Source organism: Psittacula echo (assembly GCF_963264785.1).
Source record: "Psittacula echo genome assembly, chromosome: 1".
Lineage (NCBI taxonomy): Eukaryota > Metazoa > Chordata > Aves > Psittaciformes > Psittacidae > Psittacula > Psittacula echo.
In genome coordinates, this window is record NC_137735.1 from 151037886 (window position 1) to 151060782 (window position 22897).

A 22897-nucleotide genomic window follows, 5' to 3' on the forward strand; every position below is an offset into this window, starting at 1 on the left:
CTGCTGGAGAGAGTCCAGCGCAGGGCGACAAAGATGATTAAGGGAGTGGAGCATCTCCCTTATGAGGAAAGGCTGAGGGAGCTGGGTCTCTATAGTTTGGAGAAGAGGAGACTGCGGGGGGACCTTATTAGTGTATATAAATATATAAAGGGGGAGTGTCATGAGGATGGAGCCAGGCTCTTCTCAATGTCTAACAATGATAAGACAAGGGGTAATGGGTATAAACTGGAACACAAGAGGTTCCACTTAAACTTGAGAAGAAACTTCTTCTCAGTGAGGGTGACAGAACACTGGAACAGGCTGCCCAGGGAGGTTGTGGAGTCTCCTTCTCTGGAGACATTCAAAACCCGCCTGGACACATTCCTGTGTAACCTTATTTAGGTGTTCCTGCTCTGGCAGGGGGATTGGACTAGATGATCTTTTGAGGTCCCTTCCAATCTCTAACATACTGTGATACTGTGTAAATTTTGAGTTATAATTAATGTACAGACCTGTTAGATGACAATAGATTCTCACTGTGCTAGGTGCTATACTGATGTCTGGGGAGACTGACACTGATTCACAAAAACTACCATTGAGAAGGCAAGATGCATAGAGTGAGGAAAGGAAATCTGTTTCTAATTAAATTTAAATCATTAATCTCAAATAAGTATAAAATAGGATTTGTAAAAGGTAACCCTGTTCTTTGAGATGTATTCATGTCCTTTTAATTCATACAAGTTATCATGAAATGCAAGTGAAGAGCAAGCATAAAGCAGCTAAAGCAAAAATAATTCACTTCTCTTCTACTTCTGGCTCAGTCCATTTCTTCTGCTTTGGTACATCACAAATTTCACCTGTCCCAACGTGCCTGCAATCAGAAATTCCTTTCACACAGCCAATGAAAAAGTGAACTGAGAGGCTCTGATGACTATGATACATTCCTGGGTCAAAGGATTCCTACAAACAGACCTCAGCTCTGCGCTGCTTTAACTCTGCTCTGTGGACACATGCCAGATGTAACTGGTGGACCTGAAAAAATTAAAAGGCTAGACTGCATCATTCACATTGTAATAACTCCCCAAGACAAATACTGCTTTATAAAAATGTGTTACTGTCTCTGACTCTCAGTCAATGAATCTAAATGAGACCCAAATAATCTATTTAAAATCTCTGTTAGCATAAAGCAAGCATTCTGTTCTATTGCACACATGGGCTTAGTCGAAATGGAGAAGCAAACTCAAGACATTAAAGGAAAGGCTGATAAACACAAATTCCAGTTCTTTACAAGAACATACCATGGTGGTGGACAAATTCTGAGCCCCTGTGATCTTCAGTTTAAAGAAACAATATGGTCAAGAAAAATCTATAAATTCTTACTAGGACTCATCAGCATATCATCTCGTTTTTCTCAAACGTAGCTGGTAAACCTATTTAACTGATAGCAATCTTCTGGCATAGAAGGAAGAACAACTAAACCCATAGAGTAATACCAGGCAAAGTAGAATATTCATTATCTTTTATTTGCAAATATTTCATATCTTAAATGTATTAAGGATGATGTTAATGTGTTTTCATTCTTACCCCTCTAGTTCACTCAGTGCTATTTTTTTATATTTTGTTTTCATTTTATTTTATCATTATAAGAATCCTACTGTAACTTTCCTGTCAGCTACAGAGAATGGTTGCATAAAATGAATAATCAGTTACCAAGAAGACATCTGCTTAGGAAGGTATTGACTACAAAGTTCACAAACATCTCTTGGACAGACACATGGAAGTCAGAGCTGGCTCTTCTTAAAGAAGGCTGAAATAAGGTTGCAGATACTGCTCTAGCTGCTTACACTACATTGTTTCTATGCACTTAGTTTGATTATCCATAGTTCTATTAAAGCTGTGTGATAGGAACATAAATGTGTTCTATGTACAGCCCAAGTAAAGTCAATGTCTCTTAGTATATATTATCATTTATTCTGCCCAACACCAGTTGAAGTTTTTAACACACAACTGCACAGCCAAGTTTCAATAAAAGGCATATCACAGTTTATTACTCGTAACAATTGAATTTAGTCCACACTTGTGAGGAGTTAGAAACATCCACCTACAGTTTTTAATAGAATAAAGTAAGCATCTAAATCCTATGCTATAATTATATGAATGATGTAAATAGGTCATTCTTTCTATCTTTATGTTTCTTGTCATGTGGAAGAGCATAAATTACATAACATGGAATTTTATATAATATGGACAAAGTATGATAATGACAGTACAATCATTTGCAAATCATTAAATAGGTCTACAAATGTCAGTGAGATCAAGTTCATCTTTTCTAAAACTGAATCATAATTTTTACCTTCTCAGGCTTAATATTAGGCAAAGTTCATGCAAAGTAAGCAGCTTTGTGCAAATTCTAAATGCTGTCCTTACTCAGCAACAATTTATTATGAGGTAAGAATAGCTCTAAAGTGTGTGAAACTTATTTACTCTCCAAGCACTTTTGGTGGTATTACTATTTTTATTTTACTTATTATGTTTCCTTGATTCACCTAGATGAAGAGAGAATCCTGTATTTCAAAGGTTTGCTAGTGGTACAAAAGCTGCAATTGACTTACAAGAGTTTCAAAGAATTGAAAACATATCTCAGATGTTTGTGAACTTTGTAGTCAATACCTTCCTAAGCAGATGTCTTCTTGGTAACTGATTATTCATTTTATGCAACCATTCTCTGTAGCTGACAGGAAAGTTACAGTAGGATTCTTATAATGATAAAATAAAATGAAAACAAAATATAAAAAAATAGCACTGAGTGAACTAGTGGGGTAAGAATGAAAACACATTAACATCATCCTTAATACATTTAAGATATGAAATATTTGCAAATAAAAGATAATGAATATTCTACTTTGCCTGGTATTACTCTATGGGTTTAGTTGTTCTTCTAAAGAAAATATTCAGACCCTGATTCTGAATGACTTAGGTAATGTGTTATATTCCAAATCCAAAAAACATTATCCCTAAAACCTCAAAAGGATTCTTACTACCAATAGTCAGCTAATATTAAGCTACATAGTGTCTAGAGCCAGTGGGCATTTGCATTATGACAGTAAAATATCCACAGGGAAGTAAACCTCTGCTTCCAAATATGCACGTCCATGCTCTCCTAATTTGATACTTATTAATAAGAAAGGCCGTAGGCATTGTGAATAAGTATAACTGCATAGAATCCACTGCGCTTATGATGAGAGTCCTATTATGCTTGCAAAGCAAAAATTTACATTTTTCAAGCAAGCTGCTCATGCAAAGACCAATTATGCATCACAGTGGATTAAATCCATCTGGCTTGTGTCCTTGCTTCAAACTGGGGGCCTAGCCCCAAGATTGTGATTAATATTACCACAAATGCAGTGTAGCCAGGCATCTTTCTTTCACCAACTTCCTATTTGTATCTTGTTATTAAGATTTGTAATGCAAGTATTTAAAATAAGATATTTTGCTTTACCTTGTTGGTAGAACAGGATAGATTCATCTTGTGTTTCTTCAGCATGGCTAATAAAGCAAAGACTGAAAGCAATATTGATGAAAAACACTGTTTCAAGTGCTCTAAATATGAAAAAGATTTTTATCAGAGTTATTCCAATTACAGTCAAATATTCTTTCTGTATTTTTTGAAAAAGGTCCAGGGGTCATATCCACTGTCAGATGATACCAATGGAGCAGCAATTCTATGTAGCTAGAGGGTTTACCCCAGAGGTAAACATTTCAGGTACATCTATATCACCGAACTGGCTAAACCCCTCTTCTCAATTCTTGTGATGTCTGATACATTGCACTTTTTCTCTGTTTCTACTATATTTTTTTCTCTGTTTCTACTATATGCTATATTCTGTTGGGAAATTCAGCCATTAAACTATGAAAATTAGTAACTAAGGTTAAACAGAGTCATATCCTCTTGAGCATATATTTTCCTTTATCCTTCCCCCAAGAATAACAGTTGGCATATGAATAATAGTTTCTACATTCAGACAACTCTAGAATTATTTAGTGCAAGTTAAACAGTGAATTTTGCTTAACTACACTTTTCAAACCCCAGTTTCCATAATTTTCACCAAAAAGGCAACCTTTATTATGGTGAAAAGAGCTAATATTAACATCCTTTTGAAGAGTTGCATACCACTGAGACTTCATTACCATGGCAAAAATGCTACAAAAGTAAACATAAATAATGCAAAAAGCTAAGTTAGTATCTTGTACATAAAAATAATAATAAAAAAGATTATTTCAAAAATAAAAACAAAAATCACTAATCCCTTCCCCATAAAAAATCCAAACAAACCCAAAATTAAGAGAATAAATTTTATGATGCATAATTCTCTTTTTTTTTTACTCAATTGTAAACAGTTAAGACTCATTAATTCACAAGTAGTCAGCCATCAGCCTATCATTACAGAGAATTTTGAAATTGTGATTTATATGTAGCTTTGTTTTTATTTGTTAACAGTTACATTAAGTTAATAATACTTAATTGGCATTTGAAAAAATCTCAGCATACTTAAAAAAACCCCATGCTTAATACAATTTTCGGTTTAGCAATAGCAATAAAAAAGGTCCTGCAGAACTGAAACAGCCTGGATTCTCATAACCTTAGACTGTCTGTAAATGAAGGAGGTGATGTTGCTAATGAGCCAAGAATTAAGCTCAAAAAAGAACTTTGCAGCATCTACAAATGAATATAAGAAGAGTTTGGAAAAGTGAATAAAAAAATCTTTTTCCTGAAATCTTTCTCTCATTTATAGGCTGGCAGTAGAGACACCCAATTTCCACAGAAAATTAAATTTATTCTTTATGCTTTAGTTTGTAGAGAAATGAGTTGTACAAGCATACTCTCCAGGTATGTCTATTCGTTAATCCTAATACATTTAATGGCTTAAAATAAGTTCAAGTGAAAACTAAATATTTGTAGTAAATTTCTCACCTACATCTCAATCTCTCACCTCTGGATTTGATGATAACACTTAGCTTTTTAATGGTATATATGAAAGTGTGTTACTAAGGAGGTTAGTATTGTTTCTATAGCTTCATAGATCAGAGCTTGAAAGGTCATCTAGCTCAGTGTGCAGATCCAAAGCAGAATCAGCTATAACTAACCCACTCAAGACACATATTCATCTAATCAGTTCTAAAAAATCTTCAGTGATGGAGAGTTCATACCTTTCCAGACAATTTACTCTACTGCAGATTTGTCTTCAAAGCTATCATTCTTTTTAAATGCCTCTGACACTCATCTTTGATGAACTCAAGTCCATTTCTTCTTACACTGAGCCCAGTTAAAAAAAAAAAAAAAAAAAAAAAAAAAATTATTCCCTTCCTCTTGCACCTTCCCTTTACACATTAGAAGAATGTTAAATCTCACCTCAGTCTTTTTCTGTCTAGACTAAGTAACTCCATATTTCCCAGTGATTCCCACTGATCTTCTCTTACTCTCCTGCAGACTGTCTTCAAATGGAAAACATTTCTCTTTTAGCACAGTCTCTTAAACCTGAATTCCAGCTAAGTTCCTAATGCTGATGAGTGGAATGAACAGACGATCAAAGACATTGTTTCACAGACATTTCTTCTATTCATACATTTGTGCATGAGGATTACTTATGCAGAAAAATCATATCATTAACTAATTTGAAAACATATATACATCTTTTGCTGGTCTGCTTTAAAGCAGAGCTGGAAAGGAGAAATCTGTTGAAGCACTGTTTGCCACTATGTGTTAGGTTGAAGTGTTGTTTCCTTCAGGTACTGGGGGATGAAATGTTGTTTTTATTTTCAGAAGCGAACATAAACTAAATCACTGGAGAACACTGTGAAGATCAAACTAACTGAAAGTTAAAGAGTATTTGATTCAACAATCAAATTGATGCCTTAACTTTATTAAGATATCCGTTAAAAAACAGTTACTTTACAAGATTGGTGCAGAAGTCTGATCAGTTTTGCTTCTCAACAAGGAAGTGGGTTTGATGAAAAGATGGGGTTTTAAGGGACAGCAAACAAGCTGATAAATATTGGAGACAAGTGCATATGGTGAGTCTTTGGATTTAACAGCATTTTCTAATCCCACATGGCCAGATGTCCTCATTTTCAGATCCAGGCCATAGTGGCTGGCCACGTGTACACATACACAGGCATGCACGTGGTCACACCAACCAATATGGAGAAAGCACTGCCTTAACCAGTAACCACATAAATACAGTGTTCACTTTAATGTGAAAATCACAGACAGCCCAATCCATGTGCAGCTGCTCTGACATCTGGTCTCCCAGTAGCTGCCTTCAGATCACACTCTTCATTTGGCGGCCCCTTGACATCTGAGCTCTTCTCACTCTTGGTACCTTGTAGGCAAGGCCACCTAGTGTTCACACAGGCTCAAAACAGAGAGGGCCGTCTCATAGAGTAGGTTTAATAAGAAAGGATAAACTGAAATGATTAGACACGGGGTTGGCTGGACAAGCATAATGATCAGCAGCCTGCCTAAATATACCCATACAATTTTGTTGCGTTTCCCCATATTTTTCCAAACTTTTTTTCTGATTCTCCTTGATCTTTCTTCTTCCACACCTTTAGTCTTTTCCCCAAAACACTCAGTAATAAATTAAGCACATTTCCACAATCTCCTTAAAGCACCCCATGATAAGCTTTGTATGACCCCAAAATTCCTTCTTTATCTCAAATATTATCTGTCTGATGTTTTCAAAAAGAAGTCCTGTAGTCCTTCAAGCAATACCTTCATCAATTTATATTGCAATCAGAGGACAAAGTTCTCCTGAGTCATCTTCAGTGGGTTTCACAACACGATAATGGTCTATGCATTCTCTTCTGAAGGATTTAGGTGCTATGAGTAGCTCAGGTCAAATTGTCTGACCTTTGAAGATGTTTTCTCCTTTCCACAGACTGTAAAATCAGCCTGAAAGGTAAGACAGACTTCTATTAATCTGCTTCTTTAGCTGATAAACATAAAGAAGAGTACAAGTCAATGGCATTCACTGAAACAGAAAATACAGAGTTTCTAACACACTCTTGTAGAGCAGGAATTTGACATAAAAGCTCTATTCTTTGCTACAAATCATAGAACCACAGAATCACAGAATCATAAAAGCATAGAATGGTTTGGGTTGGAAAGGACTTTAAAAATCATCTAGTTCCAACCCATTGCCATGGGCAAGGACACCTTCCACTAGACCAGATTGCTTTAAGCCCTGTCCAGCCTGACCTTGAATGCTGGCAGTGATAGAGCAGCCACAACTTCTTAGGGTAGTCTGTTCCAGTGCCTCGCCACCCTCATAGTAAAGAACTTCTTTCTAATATCTGATCTAAATCTACCTTCTTTCAGTTTAAATGTTTTATAATCATTGATTTGCTTTCCTTCTTCCTCAAATGATGCAGATTAGAATACAGTGAATTACAATGAGGAGATATGCATTGTATAACTACATTATAATGAAGATATAATTAAGTTTAGGAAGGAGCACATTTGGTTCTTGTGTTTGCTTCTTGAAATTTGAATCTTTATGCTACTCTGCAAACACTTTTAAAGCTTTTTCTTTGCAGTCATGAAATGAAAAAGACTTTTTTTTTTTTTGAAAGCTGAACAGAGCTGGCCTGTAATAAAACAACTAGTAACACATCCAATAGCCACCAAAAAGGTCTTCACTTGCTCTTTTCCTTGCTTTCTTAGAGATCAAGGTAATTAAGCTCTAGCAGGTCAGAGGTCACAATGCCAGAGGGAAAAGTAGCAGATAAAAAAGTACTGAAAAGTTGATATTAAAACATCCCCAAGACAGCTGGCAAGATTAGGAATGTGTTCTATTTTAATTTCTCATCTCTATTGGTGATATGATATTTTAATGTGTTTCTATTTGAAACATTCAAATAATCTCCACTTTTTTACATGCTAACAAAACATTTTGTTATAAGATTAATTGTTCATTATAGGAGCACTGCCTTCTGTAAGTACCATTTTTTTAGAAATCAATTACAACAAATGGATTTTTGCAGTGAGTCTCAGTTTGACATATTACTTTTGAACATTCACATATAAGAACTCTGCTGCATCATGTATTATGCAAAATGCAACTTAATTTTATAGCTAAGATTGAGTTGAAATTCTTGGAGATATACATATTTCTTTGTTTACTGGCAAACACCCAGATGTGTTCATTTAGAAACATTTCCATGTTTCCTCAACCCTTGAAACAGCTCTGAATCTGATTAGTTCAAATTGTAGCCATTGTAGTCTCATATACCCAAAACTGGTAGTTCTGTGCTGCAGCCTGAGGGCTCAGATACTGAACCTTGACTCAGGTTTCCTTTTTACACACCTTCCAACTCTTTGTTCCCTCAAAAACACAGAGACCTTTCAAAATCTGGCATAAATATACCTTAATAATTTCTAGATACTGTGTATTAAATGTGATGGCAATTGCCATCTTGTTTGAAATTATAATTCAGTTATCAATTTATAGAATAATCAAAACTTATTTTTGAGAGAACGGAAGTATATATTTCAAACTCTCTATGAAGTATAAATTTTCAACTCTTAAAGGTTGTGCTTAAAAACAGTCATGCTGAGACTGTTTAACAAATCCTAACAGCCCAGTCTCTATCATGTGCTCATTTGTTGTTGCAGGATTTTATTTTTCAGACAGAACTTTAATCCATTTCCAAGAGATTAAAAACCAGTTCTACATGCAACTAATTATTAATTATTACTTAAATATTAATTATTAATATTTATTAATAATTAATAATTATTAATTATTACTATAAATATTTACTTTTGTGTGGCATGCAGGTCATTGTCATTTAATGGTACTGTTAAATGGTTGACACTAATCACCTAGAATTCTCACTTCCACGCAGTAAGGGCAATGTTTCTCTGTCTAAGCTCAGGCATATCAAAGTTTAGTGATATGAGCATGTATTTGTGAAATAAAAGAAATATAAAAGATACCTGTATGAGAATTGCAATGTGTAATTACATCACCATTCAGGATCTGTACCAAACATTCCATAATATTTCATCGTTAGCAGTAACAGCAGGATAAATTGAGCTTTTTTCATGTTTGCATTTGTTTAGATGGCTTGGATGTGTTTTATATTGTTATTTGCAAAAGTTCTGTATTTTCTCAGATGTTCATTTGTCTTCAGATCACTCTTTAATAACACTCTCCTTTGGCTCATTGATTCAAGGAATTTTGAATCATATATTGATTACATACTAAGCAATGAAATGCGGGGGGGGGGGTGTAGAGGATAATGATTTCTCATTTTAAGTTGAGTGAAAACCACAACTCTGAGAACTAATGCAAATTTAGGAAGGCTTAATAAAGTATATTTTCTATTTAAAGCAAAGAAATTACATGGTTAGATTTCTACAATTGTAGTCATAAGTTACTAATCTTTGAAATAAGCATTATATCTAAACAATTATGGATGATGTTGTTTAGGGAGAAAGAAAAAAGAAAAAAAAAGAGAAGAGATCTTTTAATTTCCTGATAATATTAATTACATAGTTTTATCTTCTTTTTCTTTCTACTCTTTTTTTTTAACTGTAGGTGTCTCTCATTCTGTAAAGACCTAAAGGGGTAAAACCTCAGCTGCTAGGGTTCAGCAGAAAAGTTTTTCAAATGTGACATAACAAGCTGATCAAGAATAATGTTATTTACACAAGGTATTAAATTAATTCTGTATTACTGTATTCTTATTTGAGTAGGTAAATGGTTTATATATATAAGGAAGACTGTGATTTGCTAGATTAACTAATTACTTTGAAACCTGAACTCCACATTAAAATATCTTAAAGAAAGGGAGCTCTCTGGAGACTGGTTGTGTATCAATGCTATCCTAAAGCAACAGCATGAAAAAAAATCTTCTATTCTTACTTCAGCAGCCTTTGCTGATCCCTGCTATATGTAAAATATTAAAATTCCAGTCTTCACTGGGTAATATATAGGTAATAATAACACTGTAAAAATAATAACACGTGTATGTATATATGTCTTTCATCAAGGCTCTAAGTTTTAAAAGCTTATAAGTTAAATTTTAGAAGGTTATTTAAACTTCCTACATTGATCTTATGGCTAAGTTAAATAAGCAATTTATTAATATATTTTGCTGTCACACCCACATAATTCATCTTTGTGTGAAATCATATTCCCTTCTCTCAGTTTCACTTACATATCTAATTTTTCTTGGCTAAGAAATCTTCAGGGAGAAGATATTTTTTTTTCTCCCTTGCAACTATATTTATTTTCGTTTTGGGCAGGTTTCTCTTACTTGGTGTTGACAACCTTTTTTTTTTTTTTCTGTGCCATTTTCTGTTGCAATCTATGTGAACTATTTTAAAAAATGTAATTTACTGTAATCTGCTCAAATAAGCACTGCAAATATGCTAATGAATTCTGAGCCTGGATTTTGCATAGGCAACTCATACTGTATGCACCTGTTATTTACATTTTAATTCCTAATTATAGAATCACTCAGCTGATAATGACTGGAAAAGAACTCTTGGGTCATCATTTTCAATCTTTTTGCATATAGAGCTTTTTCTTTACTCTTAGTCTGTCTCCTGGAGGTGTATGCATATGTGAACACAACCACATGCACACATATGCAGACAAGTATACAAATTCAGATGTAGTTATCTTTTGTTTCCCCAGTGTCAAGTCCAATTGTGCTCTCTCATGCACTGTATATATTCTACCTCTCTCATTTGAAAAATAATGTTTAAAACAGTATTCTAAGATACATCTGCACTCTGTCTCTGCTTGTACATACATGAGTTTCCCTCCTTCCTAGCTCAGGGAAAACTGGACTGTGTGAAGAATTTAGATTGAGCTTGCAACCTATCTGAGATCAACCTGTCCATGCAATTGCTGAGTTACTCTGTGAAAAATCAAGCCAGATTCTCAGTTGCAAAGCTGAACAAGGGAACTATCCTCACAGAAATGGCTGCCTTGCAAATTAATGGGTAAGAGTATCAGTTAATGCTTTTGGTAGACAACCAAGGTAACTCAAGAAGAGGTTTTTAAGACTTCCCACTTCAGGATGTCCAAAATTCTTGTTATAGGTTATGTGATAGACTTGACATGTCTTAAGGGCATTTTTCTAGAAGCTGTCATGTGATTGTCCAAAAAAACCTAAGTATGTGGCAAAAGAAACCATAAAACTAGAAATCTTTTAGAGAATATGATTGCTGGTGGCCATTCAACTGTCTGATACTCTCAGTCTATCTCCCCATCTCTCTACATATTTCAGATGATATTGACTGCAAATGGTAAAAACTACTTAACAAATGTAATTTTCAGGTACTGTCTTGGAAGAAGACAGCAATGCATAATTCCATTACTGAAACACAGGTTTTGCTTAGCAATAGTATAAAGAAGATTCAAATAAGAAAAGATTAATAAAAGAATATTCTTTAAATTATAAGTACTCACAAATTAGTCAGTAAGCCCACTACTCACAGGTCAGAAGATTTAATATTCTTTTACATGTTCAGTCTTTTCCTTGAGCTTATGATAAGCTAAGAACTCTCTAAAAAGGAAGCATTTCATATAGTACTCAAACAGAGGGTATCATAAAGGACCTGACTTAAAATTACACTGGAAACTGTAATATAGGCATTTTGTGACTGAAGAAAGTTTCATTTGCAGGTTAACTATTCTAAGCATATAATTGTTTGAAACTTTTTTTTTCCTTCCTTTTAAAACTAAATGTTGGAATAATGAAAATTCCATTTTTAGTAACAGTACCATACTATATCAGGATGACACAGCAGTGAAGATTAATTGTTCAGTTCCAAAAGTAATTCAGTATTTAACCTAACACAAGTTTACTGTGAGAAGCTGATATTTATCTTTCATTGGTTTGTCATTAACCTTAAGCTTGAAGCCAAAGAGGTCATCCAAAATTATAGAAACCCAGAACCACAGAATGGTGGAAGATGGAAGATTAATCTTGAGGCTATCTGATCCAACACCCTGTTTAAGCAGGGCTGACTAGAGCTGGTTCCTGACGACCATGTCCAGATGTGTTTTGAGTATCCCCAAAGGTGGAAGCTCCACATCTTCTCTGGACAAGCTATTCCAGGGCTCAGTCACCTTTACAGTAAGAAAGTGTTTTCTTAAAGATCAGACAGATGCTCCTGAAAAAAGCTTACCTCCCTCTGCTTTGAACCCTCTGTTCAGGTATTTGTACATGTTCGTGAGTTCCCCATAATCCTTAAATCTCTCAGATTTTCTCTAAAGAAGAGATATTCCAGTCCCCTAATCTTTTTAATGGCTCTTTGTTGGATCCACTTGAGTAGATTCATATCTCTCAGCCCAGGGCTGGATGCAGTACTCCAGGTGTGGCCTGGTGAATGCTGAACACAGAGGAAGGATCACCTCCCTCAACCTGCCGGTGATGCTCTTTCTAATGCAGAATTAAATTATTTCATTGTTGTATTACAAAATAAAAACCATTCATATGGTGACGGACACCCTCAGAGTTCTTTATTTCATGAGTGAGGTTTGCTTTAATTCAAAACATAACATTTGATCAAGCTTCAAAATGATATTTTACTTCTGCTTTTTTTCTTTTTCACTTATTTTTATTTTTGTTCAAACAATTAAAGCATACAGTTTGGGGATGCTTCAGGTGAAGCAGACTGATTTTTCTTTTTATGTATTAGAATAAATGTGTTGTCACAAAATATTACCTCAAGCATTAAATATGAAGACTATCTTTCTGCAGACCACAAAGAAGTGCTGACATGTGAAAATGACATTAATTTCCTTGTCCAGCAGGAAGTATTGTCTAACAATTACAGATGTATTGTGGTTACTACCACACAATTATTTCTTAATTGTTCTTCATGTTACCCCAGCTCACAAGCTCTTACTTCTAAACTCTCTCTCTTCTTCCCTTTCAGCCCCAGATACATTTCTCTTACCTGTTTGCTCCTATTTTCCCTTATGTTTATTCTTTCTCCCTTAACTGCTCTCTTCTTTCTATTATTATTTTCTAGGTTTTCTTAAATGTAGCCTCTTTCTTCATGTTCAGTTGAAAAAGTGGAGCAATAATATGAGAAAGTTTCTCTAATGTAGCGTGTGATTGGGAAACCATCTTTTACACACTAAAAGCACAAGCTTTGGGAGTCTCAGTTTGATGATGATTTACGTGTACTAAGAGCTGTGAGGGGATGAAGTGTGTTTTGCAAGAATCAAATCTTGTGAGAAGTAGTGAGAAAAAATATCAGTCTCTACTCAACATATGCAAACTGAGTTTGAAGAAGTACATAGAGGTTTTGCTACAGACTGTAGAACTTGCTAAATTTAATACCCACTGAATCATTTCCTGCCTCTATAATGACGTATTGTCAGATGCACTTGTGGTTCTGAAGTATTCTGGGTTTTGTTTGGAATGTGAGGAAAACACACCTTCTCAGAAACATCTGATCAAATTTTATTGAAAAATGTGAACTTGAGCTGTTGCTCCTTGCAAGTACTTGCCTTTCTTTCTGGTCTTGAGCCCAAATGATTTACATTTAACAAATTTACCATACAAATCTGAGCTATGTAACAGGAAATGGTAAACATCTCTAACCCATGATTTCTAGCTGTGTTGTTTGTAAAATCTTTTAAGATATTATCTAAATATTATTTTAATATCCAGACAATGATGCTATCATTTTTCAATGATTTCTTAACCTTCATCCTTTCTTTCCCTTCCCCCTCCCCATCAAAACAAATAAAATAAAGCAAATAAAATACATTTTGGAAAATATTTAAAAGATACAATTTAGTTGGAACTGGAACTTTCAGTTTGGGGAGAACAAAAAATAAATATATATTTTATATGGTGCTCGTTAATCACTTCTTATGAAAAATTCACACATTTTTCAATCTCTTGATTAATGCATTGGTCCAAGATAGAGGAAATACCAAATCAGGTCTCTGATCTTGCATCAAAAGAGCTAACATGGGAAGTTCTTCACCACAAAAAAAGTGACATTTTAGTTGCTCCATACTCAGGATGAAGCTGTGGTGAGTTGTCCAATAAATTATTGTAATCTCTTTCTTTTCATCCAAAAGAAATTTCTAAAAATCAGTAAGTTTTTTGAGAGAATGGGATTTTTTACTTGATTACAAATGCTCTGATGTTTTTTTGCCTTTAGATTATGGATGTGCTATTCTGCCTGTTAAGAGGACACAGATCAATTCCTCTCAGAACACCATGGAAGAACATCCCTCTCCCACAGCCACAGTCATGTTCATTTCTGAGTGAACAAAAGGAGGATTTATTGAAGGTCTAGAGAAAAAAGAAAACAAAAAATTAAATTACTGAATGGTGCCAGTGAATAAGACAGAAACTTCTCTTGTGCAGCCTAACACATTGTGTAGCTAAGACTTTATTTGATTCATCTCATTGTCAAAGTTTAAGTGACCGTAGTTGGCTGAGTACAAATGTGAGTGAAATAAACCCTTTCCATTCAGTGCCCTCAATCTCTTGGCAAAGTGGCAAAGAGAAAAATACAAATCTGAAGTTTTAATTAATTTTTTTTCTTCACCAAGCCTTGAACTTTTGCTTGCTTGCTGGTTTATATATTTGGGAGCCCCATCACCTCCCCCCACCTTATTTCTAACAATTGATAGTATCAAACTGGAGAAGACTCCATGGAGATTTTGGGGAATTTTCATCAAATGAATTCTAGAACAAGTCAGACAAATGCAAAAGACCTAGGTATGGATAAGCACCTCTGAAGTCAGAGCACAGGCTAAATAAACTCCTGATATCCCTTTCAGCTGATTTGATAAGGAAGAATTATATATAAGTTACTGACTCTTCCTTTCTTATCCAATTGAATTATTTTTGTTTGATGTGTAGGCAAAACATCATCTTCTCAGCCACAGATGAAAATCCGAACTGTTCCAGTGCAGAAGCATAGACTTTGAGCCTTCCAGCATAGAAAACCAGACCTCTTACTGACATGTTAATCAATCATCTCTTATTTGGGACAAAGACTGTCTCTCTATTTCTTGTCTGCTGGGCTGTCGAATAAGTGAACTGGTATATATTTCAGTTACTTGTCAGTTTGGTAACAACTTTGGCAATGCTTTCACTGAGCATTTGTGTATCCGGAAGCTGTCCTCAGTACTCTGTTTGCCAGTACTCAGTCCAAACAGAATAATTCAAGACTGTCAGACAGCAAGGAATTTCTTACATTTACACATATACAAAAACATTTACAGAGCTGCTATTGTAAAGCAATAGCCAATGATGCTCCTATGTTAACATGTAAGTGTTCAGGGAGAAGTGTGCTTTTCAAAGACTTGGAGAAGTTGCTCCCAGCTGCTCATTGCCAGCTCTCCTCACTTGTGATTATTGCTCCCTTAAATTTCTCAGCAGACCTGCTATGTCAAAATTGCAGGAAAAGTGAAGTAGGTTAACTTAGTGGGTTTAAATACAAGATTTTTCCTAAGGCAGAACACTCTGAAGCTGTCTTGGCAGTAGAAGAGATCATATATCAGAGTGATGGTAAATTCTGCATGGGAGTCAGGATGGACAGAGGCAGTCATAAGCAGCTGGAGATGTCCATAAGGTAACACAGATCTAGAAAAGGATATATGTAGTTTCTCGCTACTCATGTGGTGAGGGACGGAAGCACTAGTTCCCTCCGAACTAGGGCTGAGACATAGAGCATTCACGGAATGCGGGTCATCAACGATTTATTGCGCAGTTACAATTCCTTATATCTGCTGCCTAAGCACCTCCCCAGGGTCAGCTGGTTCCTGTCCCTCCTGGCAACCTCCCATCCGTGCACCAATCCCTACAGATATATGTCTGAAGCAGAATGATACATCATCACATTGCAAACATTTTTGCTTTTTGTTCACCTTTAACTTTCCTTCCTTCCCCAATATTGTACTTTCTCTTTGCTAAATCAGCTGTTTCTGCTGCTGTGCCTGCTAGCCACATTGACTGATTTAGAGAGAAATGCTTTATTAATGGTTACTTTATTGCTCATGTTAGGTTTATATACTCTCAGATCACCTGGGAGGCTTAGATAGATTCTTGATTGCATTACTGTAGGATTAACAGGCCACAAGGAGTTTTGCCTGTTTTTATGCTTGTACATTGGTTTACTCCTGGTTGCAGGAAGATGGGCAGTTTACCCACTGTTTTTTGTTTAGTGAACCTGAACTGGAAAACTTAGTTTGTACCAAATGAGCACTTCACTAATGTGGTACTATACCATCTTGGTGAAGAATTCATGCCAGATTTAAACATTGCTGAACCACAACTTTTTCTTCTAGAATCTAATTCACAAAATGGGTTCATGTTTCTGAACGGGATGGAGAGCTGGAAAATGAAACATCATTCAGATCTTGCATCAAAATATTAGTAACAGGAAAGAGTGGCTACAAACGTACTTTCACCAGTTGGAGTGAACTAAGTTGGCAGATCACAAATTCAAAAAAAGGGAATTCTCCTCCACCTCATTTTTCTTTTCTTCTGCGCAAGCCTTGCTCAGCTCATCTTGACATTTAGCTGTTTGAGTTACTTAATTTCAGTAGCTCATCAAAAATGCTAACAAAACTGTAGAACAACTGTAGCTTATCAGCTTTTTGCCAAGCTGATAAATAGAACTGGCTCAGCAAGGTATCCTCAAATCCATATTTGGATTGTCCTAAACCAGGACACCATATAACACAAGAGAGAGAAGAATGCAGACAAGGGCAGGGGAATGAACAGTGAAATTGTCACTTTTGCTGGCAGAAAGTTACTCAGGGATCTTTGCTGCTCAGGGAAATGTATTAGAAGAGTAAAAGATGGCACTGGTCCTTATCCCTGGGATACCATTCAAGTTCAATTAAAGTAATTAACTTTACATACTTATTTTAATGACACCTGGATCAGGTGCTGTATAAACAAACTACTAGTAAGTTATTAACACACAAATGAACTCTGATCATTGATATGGGTGTATGTTATTGAAGAATTGTAAGTAGATAGGAGCCTAATGCACACTTCAAATTTGTAAAACACTTTGCATCTAGGGACCTTCATACCTAAATCTCGAAATAATAATTAAAGAATCATCCAGAATTAGACATCATGACTACTAATTATTTGTTCATTTTCACTCCTTCTCTACATTTCTGATTAATTGAATTGATTTTTGCAAGGTATTTAAACTTGCAATATATATCTTAAAAGCAGATGTATAAGCTTTTAAATATTACAGACAGGCTTTTTCAAGTGGTAAACTGAGGTGATAATAACCTCCTTTTCCTACAACTTAAAAGTCTTTGTCAATCTTGCATGAAACAGCTCTGCTCTTTTACACCACCAATTCAGTTTCAGTGCTATTTCTTGGCATTCTTACTGAATGTCTTACTGAATGGACTGAAGTGGCTGGAGATCAAAACTTATTCTTAGACATAAAGAATTTCCTGTTATGCTCCCACCCCTAAAAAACTTCCCTAGTAAAACATTCTTGACACTTATTTAGACAGTAATTTGTATTCATCGAAATTTTACATTTGTTGCTCAAGCTGGCGGCTAGTGTAATTCAAAACCACATAAGCTAATAATTCAAATTGTGATATTTTATGTATTTAATTTATGAAAGTGCTATCATTCAATAATTTGGCATGGCTTTGCTGTGATAGTCACTTTAGAATCTGTTCTATTGATATTTGCTGTTATTATGTGTTTTAGTATTGTTACTAATTTCATCCTATAAATAATTTAAGGAGCCATTGCAAATAAAATTTTCCATTTCTATTAATATGGAGAATTAAATTATTAAATCAGTCTGTGTCTTTATCCACCTGCCTATCAAATTCTGTTTCCATTTGCTTACAGACCTGTTCCTTCTGTTCTACGTATTTTTGTACATACTTGTCCAAATGGTAGGATTTATTTGGATACCTCTGTGTGTATGTTTAGTATATGAAGCATGAAGTATGTGTAGTATGAAGTATATGAACTAAGTGTGTATGCATAATATATGAAGTAAGCTGTCACTCTACAGCACTGCTAAGTTGATCTCTGAAGAATACTATGGATGACTTTGTATATACTACATAGCTGCCCAAAGAAATCCACATTACTCTTGGATTCATGTCATTTAGCTCTAATGGGATAAGACAATGAAAAATGAGGATGCCTTAGCTCTCCTGGGAACTTTTCTCACCTTTTAACCTCACTGTAGTTCCATTTTGAAGGAAGCCCAGCCCTGTGGCACAAGTTTTTCTTTTCTCTTTAGGTAGAAATAAACCATTTTCCTTACACTAAGATAAACTCCATAATTGATAATAAATTTGATCACTTTTTTTTTCTCAAATTATTATAGAATCAGAATCATTAGAATCACTAAGCTTGAAAAAGACCCTTAAGATCATAGACTACAACCATAAACCTAACATTGACATGTCTACCACTGAACCATGTTCCCAAGTGCCGCATTTACATGCTGGCTTATGTTCAGGTCCTTTTCTGCTAAGCAGCTTTCCAGCCATTCTTCCCCAGGCCTGTAATGCTGCATGGGGTTGTTGTGATCCAAGAGCAAGATTTGTTAAACCTCATACAATTGGCTTCAGCCCATCCAGCCTATCCAGATGACTCTGTAGAGCCTTCCTACCCTCAAGCAGATCAAGAGTTCCACAAAATTTGGTGTTATCTGCATATTGAAACTATCCTTAAAAGGCAACAAATTAAGGCAACTTTTTAGGTGATACTTTTATTACAGAGCTTCCTAAAGGTATAATGAAATTGTTCTTAAATTCAACAGTATTAACAGCTCAGGAAATGTGATGCAGTTAGAGTCTGTATTCATAATTGAGTGTTATGAATGCAAGAAAAGTAACAAGTTGAATTTTGAATACTGGAAATTACTGAAACTTTCATCTGGAAGTCAGAATAACTCCAAAATCACAATGTAACTCACAGACTTTATGCAGATGTATAAATTAGCAACATATTTTAAATAAATATTCAGATATACATATAACACCAATATCCATATAAAAGCAGATATTAATTTTTACACATATATACACATACATATTTATGCATAGATAAAACTGTGTCTACATCTTTGTGTGTATCTCTACATGCCTGTGTGTATATGTGTAGTGATTTGTGTCTTTAGATTACTACATTGCAAATAAATGTGCAAGGAAGCAAAATTGCCTTCACAAATTGGAAAATATATCAGCAGATTAAAAGCACACAAGATGAATATATTTTCTTTTGTGGCAGTAATAATGGTGTAACAGCTATGTCAATAAATGCACTGTAATTTTATTATATTTTTATGTAGCTGTGTAGATTTACAAAGCAATATTTGAAATTAACACATGCACAATGGTATGCTTGCATTTTGCTACTGTTCCATCTTGTGTGGATGAAATGCAACAATACTAGCATTGTCATGAACTAGTAATCTTACTTTCATTCCAAGTTTTTTTACTATAATTATCTTCAGGATAAACAATACTATCTAGGCACACATAGCTGGTAGTAAGTAAATGTTGCAAAATACATAACATTATTTATTCAGATAACAGTACTTATGTATTTTGACTTGAACTGCATGCTGGCTGAAGAAATATAAACAGAAGCTAATGAACAATGGCAAAATATGAATTTGCTGGAAGGTTTTTACTGGAAGAAATGAGGTTTTTGTGATGTCTCATTTTCAATCTCTGATTTAAAACAACAAAGAGCATATTCATGAAATTCAACAATAATCAGTCTGATATTACATAGAAAGGACCATTGAACACAGCTGAAACAGAGATAAAGCAAGAGATGAAATGTTAGAAACAAGGCAGTAAACAGTAACATGAAGTCAGTCATTAAAAGAATGAAAATATATATAGCTAGGCTGAAATAAGGTCACTGCTGAAGTAGGTTTCATCATGCTGGATAGTACCAGAAAATACTGAGATAACATGAAACTTGATATTAGTCAACCAGAGGAAACATTTAGGCACAGGGACATGTTTTCCATAAAGGAGAGAAAAAAAAAACCCAACAACAAACCAAACCAGATCAAAAAATATATCAGTATTGAAACTGTTCTCATGATTCTGCAAGTCATAAAATCATAGAATGGTTAGGGTTGCAAAAGAACATCTAGTTCCAATCCCCGTGCCATGGGCCGGGACACCTCACACTAGACCATGTCACCCAAGGCTCTGTTCACCCTTGAACACTGCCAGGGATGAAGCATTTACCACTTCTTTGTACAACCTGTTCTTTGCAGAATTTAATAATGAACAATATATGTCTCATCTACACAGCTGCTTTGCTACTGCCACTCTGATCTACTTAGATTATGAGCTGTTCAGAGTGTGGACTCTGTTTTTGCAGAAACTGTGAGTGCAGCAAGGTTTCCAAGTTACTATCAGCATAGGTGTTAATAAATACAGTTCAGTGTGGTTTCTTCCTCACATATTATCACACTATTACCTAATGATAGCCTTGACACTATAAAGGCCTATAAAATAAACCTGTAGTTTGTCTGACTTTTATGTTAATGTTTTTTAAATGTATATTGTATGTACCTCCAAATATTCATCTTTTGTCACTTGCCAAATAGCAAAAGCCTTTTTGAATTTGAATAGATTAGTAAACAGTTTTTCCATCACAAAACAATTTATGAGTATTCAAAAAATGTTCTTTTTTGACATTAGGCTTAAATAAAAGACTTTTGAAATTTAAATTATAGTGGATGAAACAGAGAAACAGCAGGATGCTGGAGAACAGCCCTCATCAGCACAATTATTTGGGCCAAAGTTTCAGGTTCCTTCCTTGCTCAGTTTGAAGTTAGAAGTATTTATTCTGCATGTACACCACTATATCTGACTATTCTGAAATGATAATATTTCTTGCTGCAGATCTTCACAACTTTGCAAATAGGAGACAAGCTATGTCTAAAGTATAGAAAAAGGGGTAGGGTAACCTGCCAAGCTAAAGCTGAACTAGGTCAGGACTTCACTAGTTTTTTTTTGCTTATGTTTCTCTCCTGCACATTCATTTTAGTTTCATTCAGTGTTTTGCTTCTCCACACCTGCTTCCCTGGACTGCTATAGACACATATAAACATGGTGTATAACCTGGGGCATCTGAACTGCTCCTTAATGTTTAATTTTAGGAAACTGACATCCTCTCTTACAACCAGAACAGCAGCCTAATCACTGTGCTAAAATCTTTTCTAACATAGCACTGATTTGAACTACAGAAAGTTGTTGACAAAAAAATCATAGCATCATAGTGGATGACCATTTACAAATGTCAAATATATTTTTCCAAACACCCCAAGCTTCCATCTTTTCTGTTTCCATAATGAATAATCTTAAAGCAAATTACAAAAAAATAGAGTAGAGGTCACATTCCAGACCACAGCAAAAATCACATCAACCTACAGCATTAGACCTATAGGAATGACATATAGGCAGCTAAATATTTCTGTGTATATCTATGGACACACTGAAATAATTTATGCTGTCTGCAAACTCAAGCTATTTCTTTGTATACATCTCAGGGGAGTCCTTTTGCTAGATAAAATCTTCTTAATATTTATTCTTTATAATCTGAATTTTGGGGAAATACCTGAATGATTTGTTATGAGCTCTGTAGGAGTGACCATTATCAACGCACAGTGCCACTGGAGAGGGCAGAATGCAGTGTCTGCTAAGCAGCATGTCTGCAGTAGTCAGATCTACTGGGGAGAAACAGACTGTAAGTGCACATGTCAATGGGGCAAACATATTCTGGAAAGAAAATAAAACAAACATATTCCAAGACAGCATGAATAACTGTTTATAGCTCCTGAATAACACTCAAGACCTTTCTCCACTAAGTGACCTCCAGCAAGTCCTCATAATTTTTGGTTTGTTTTTTGTTTTGTTTCTTTTTTTTTATAAAACAAGGATTAAAATAAGACTTAAGAAGATACGCAACAGTAGGTTGCAAAAAAAAGACAAAAGCCAGTTCTAGTGGGATAAATAGAAGTGACATCTTGAAAATGCAGGAATCTATGTGTTTGTCCTTTTCTGGCATGGTTATGCAGAACTGCATCATACTCAAGGCACATTTTTGGGCATCATACCTTAAGAAGAGTTTTAATCAATTAGATAAGTTAATGCAAGCACTGACATTTGAATAAAGATATTAAAGACAAATTGAGAGGACTTGTATTACTTATCTAGAGAAGACTAATCAAGAATAAGATAATAACCTTGGGTTATGTAAAGTGCTGCTAGGAAAAGAAAGTCTTCCATGTCTTGATGGACAGAACAAAAAAAATAGTATTAAAATTTAAGAGAATGGAGGTTAGGTCAGTCCACACTAAACAAAAAAATCCTGTGCACAAAGAATTATCTTCATAGTATGAAAGAAAAAAGGAATACAGGCAATATTACACATTCCAGTCTGGCTGAATTACAGTTCTTGCTCAAGGACTTATCATCCCTCATACAGACATTAAGCATCATGCTCTCACCTTTCACCTTCACTTTATAGCCTACTGAACCCTCACTTTATAGTCTACTCAACCCCAACCTAAGTCCTGAGTTACAGATGCCAGGATAATATATATTACTATGTCATCAAATCTAGCCTGGGATCTTTCCCTGAAAATCTCAGAGATTGTCTTATCAAAATGGCTTTAAACCAACTTATTTAAAATAAAAAAGCACTATGTATTTTTCCATTCACCAGTTCAAAGGATGCTCCTGTCAACTTCTGGTTACTCCTAGGTGGCCTGCCTTACCCTGCAGCACTCAATATGGCCATTCTTCAAACCGATCACTGACTTTTGATCTCCCTCTTTTCACTCTTGACTAAATAGCTTGTCTCCAAGGCTGGATCA